The sequence below is a fragment of the Taurulus bubalis genome (assembly GCF_910589615.1).
Source record: "Taurulus bubalis genome assembly, chromosome: 20".
In the NCBI taxonomy this organism is placed as follows: Eukaryota; Metazoa; Chordata; class Actinopteri; order Perciformes; family Cottidae; genus Taurulus; species Taurulus bubalis.
The window spans coordinates 17,809,639-17,813,619 of NC_136608.1; positions in this window are offsets into that span (position 1 = coordinate 17,809,639).

The following is a 3,981-nucleotide window of genomic DNA, read 5'->3' on the forward strand; positions in this document are numbered from 1 at the left end:
TCTTTAGTTTTTAGAAAAGGGAAGAAAAAAAAACTACAAGTACACACACCACTCACTCCAGAAGAAACTACAAACATACTGTAAAAAGAGGAAGCGAGAGAGGAGGAGGAGGAGGAGGAGGAGGAGGAGGAGGAAGGTAACCATTAAACCATTATAACCAGGTGAATATCAGGAGGAGGGAGGTTTCACACGCAGGTAAGAAAGCCAGGATTCTCAGCCAATCAGCAGGAAGCTGAACACTATCAGATTGTGGTGGCGGCCATTTTGGTTCTTTGTTCCGTCTTTTTATGGCCGTTTCTGGATGATAACGCTAGATTTATCTCCTATATTACATTATATTACTGCAAATGTGGAACTAATAAAGGATTAACGTATCTTATCTCTTATTATATGATGTTTTATTAATATGTAAACTAGACGTTTATGTTGTAATCTTACTTTTTTACTACTTTATAGATTAGGTAATTGAATCTGCAACAAAGGATCATATTTGATAAACTCATCATATGTTTTATGTGTATAATCTTAATTTTCTTATGAGAAGATTTCGACCTGCTTTTATTTTGAAGGCAGAACCTTTTAGACTGAAATCAAGAAGGATCTACTTTTTCCCGGCGGAAGAACACCACCGACTTCCCTTTGTCACCGAAGAGATTTTTAGCAGCAGGTTTAGCTGGTTTCTGATTGGCTGAGAAGTCTTCACAACAAATGAATGTTTTCTGTTCGTGTATAGGGACCTGAGGTCAGAGGTCAAGAGGTCTCGTGACCTCTCCATCGCTGATTTTCATTGTTACACTGCAGAGAAAAGGAACCGGCCACGCCTCCTTCTGTGGACGTACAGTAGACTATAGTCCATTATAATATATACTACATACAGTTCATATGTGATATTCACTCAGCGTAAGCGGCTACGTTCTCCACACCCGCGAGACCAAAACTGATCCCAAAAGAACCTGTTTGCGTTGTGATGTTTTCTACTGGGTTCTACTGGTTTTTACTGGGTTTTACTGGTTCTTACTGGGTTCTACTGGTTTTAACTGGCGCAGTCCAGCGTTGGCCGACATCGATGAAAAGCTGAAGGCTTCAGAAAAGGGACTGAAACCTCCGAAGTCCACACGTTTTCTTCAAACCGCCCGCGTGCTCTAGGTTATTAAAGTAACCCAGGTTCTAAGAGACCAATAGAAACAGGGTTCGGCTCCGACAAAAGCTGAATATCACATACGGCTAAAGCCTCAATAGACTATAGTCTGCCAAAATATTACTGTATACATTTTATTGTCTACTATACTTTATATATTACACTATAGCTACATTATTCTACCATAATATATATTATACAGGCTATAAAGTCTACTGCAATGTGCTGTACATAGACTATACTCTCTATACCTCTGTGCTCTGCTGGAGGCAGGAAATACTTTTTCACATAAAAGGGCACTGTGTACTTGTACAACTTTGGGATTCATGATTGTGGTTCAGCTTGAATTCAGGTATTTCATTCGGGAATAAAAAGCTAAGTGGATTTGTTGTGGAAACAGGCACTGGAGCGTTGATTGTACTTCGGAGGGGATTCGAGAGTAGAGACTGAAGGTTATTCAGGTCTGAAGTAAACGTATGTGAAGTATTCACAGTAAAAGGAATTAAAGTTTGTAAGGTACAATTATTGACGGTTCCCTGTCAGCGTTTTACAATTTTCTCTGGAGGTGTTACATCTGGAGATATGTGGTTTTCACTGGGCACGAAAACTGTAATCTGAAAAGTAACTACTAAATGGAAATACTTAAGTAAAGTACAAGTTTACAAGCTTTAAACAGATAGCACCATGTACAGTAAGCCCTCGAGAAGCAGGTTAGAAACCAGTTGGAGCTCTGCTGCAGCTCTCCCTGAAACACACAGCACATCAGCACAAAGTCACACTCATTGGCAAATCATTATGAAACTCAAAACGTCACCGAAACGACCTCGAAATTCATCTCATTGTCAAATCATAACGAACTCAAAATCATTTTCCAAACTATTATAGAAACTCTGCGAGTCATCACCACCACGTTATTATTACTTGTTATTCATAAATTCTAAATGATCGGCGTTAAGATATGAACTCAAAATAAACAACGAAATTCTTCATGAGTGATATTTGGAAGAAGAAAAAAGTCACAAGAAAGACGGAGATATATCCTCGGCTAATCTCCCGCCGTCGTTGTTAAGGCGGAGACGTCCAGTCGCTCGCTAACCGTCCAGCTGAGCTCGTCTGGGGAAGCAGAATGGCTCGAGGGAAGTCACCCGTCTCGTTATATTTATCAGTTTGTCAGATCAGCTCTTTGATCAATGAACCTGTTTATGTGATTAGCTTAGCGAGCTAGCGAAATTAGCTTAGCGAGCTAGCGCAATTAGCTTAGCAAGCTAACGTAACGCTGAAGAACACTGTGTGGGTGTTATACGCTGGCTTTGATCAAAACTCTGGTATTTTCTGGTGATCCAGGTCAGAATACACAACACTGTTTGTTTAGCAGCTGCGATACATAAGTATTTGAAGAAGAATATATATATATATATATATATATATATATATATTATATATATATATTTCTAGTTAGCTCAGAATGTTAGCAACTAGAGGTACAATTTTAAATAGTTGTGAATGTCCAAAAACATTACATTAAAATGGTTAATCGATTAGTCAGCAAAATTATATGTTTTGAACAATTGTATTAACTGATTGTTTTGTCTTTTTGTGCAAACAAAATATTGTTTACAACTTCTTAAATAGTAAAATTTGTTTTGATTAATAAATGAATATCTTTGGGTTTCAGACTGTTGATTGAAGTTTCCAAGATTTCAAAAGTATAGCCTTTCCAAATATCTCGATCAAAATGTTCCACCGCAAAGCAGAGACGGATGAATGTAGATCCAATGTAAGGCTGTACGTTTCTACTTACAGTACAAAATGGTGTCATTCCTCTGGCATAAGAAAATAGCTCTCTAGCCTGAATTGTCGCAGCCTTAACTTAAATTTCGCTTTTGGCGAAAACACTTTTAAACATCAGAGCAACCAGGATGACTCACTGGATTGTTTTACTTTAAAATAGAGACGTTTTGTCGGGGGCTTGAACAGCGTTAACACGAGGCACTAGGCAATATCCGAGGTAAAACTAAACCTTGGAGATGTAAAATAACACGAAAGCTTTTTTCCTGGACAGACAGTGGTGCTACCAGTCCGTTTGGGTTGATCAAAGAGCCGATGAGCCAAAATGTCAGCAAGAGAACTCAGAGAGCTGAGCTCCACGTTGGTAAAAAGGTCTAAAGATTCAGTCACTGCTAAGATATTCTAGTCAAAGAGATGGCCTAGTGTCTGACCAGAGGTCAGGGGTTATGAGGTCACAGTTCAGGATGTCTAGAGGTTTGTGGTCAGAGGCGAGGGGTCAAGTGGAACCATCCAGCAGCTGTCTGAGCGCCCTCTCGATGTTGATCCGGTGTCCCAGTCTGGTGACGCCCAGCTCCACGTAGTCCTCCTTGGTGAGAGCCGGGAGATGGGAGCCTTCGATCTCGTGCTCCTGGAAGCGCTGGCGGTGCTCGGCCAGGCCCACGCTCTCCAGCCAGTCGCCCACGTCGTATTTGTTCCACAGGTTGAGGGGCCGCTGCCTCCACGGCCGAAGGGCCAGTAGGGGTAGCCGGGTGATTTTCGCCGATCATGAATGCAACACTTTTACTTCCTCACCTGAGCTGCTGATTGGTGGACTTTTGCTTCATCCGATTGGCTGCCCTGGCCGAGTGTGACATTGATGAGCTGTGCGACTCCGCGCAAGGCGCTTAAAGTTGAGAATATTTCAACTTTTAAGCGCGCCGAAAAAACGCTAGAAAAACGTGTCGCGCGGCATTTAAAAAGCGTGCATGAAAGGCGCGCCGTACCATAGGGAAACAATGGTTTTGCTAGCGACGCGTTTTTGAGAGTCGCGTCTGGTGTGAACGGCCCCTAAAAGT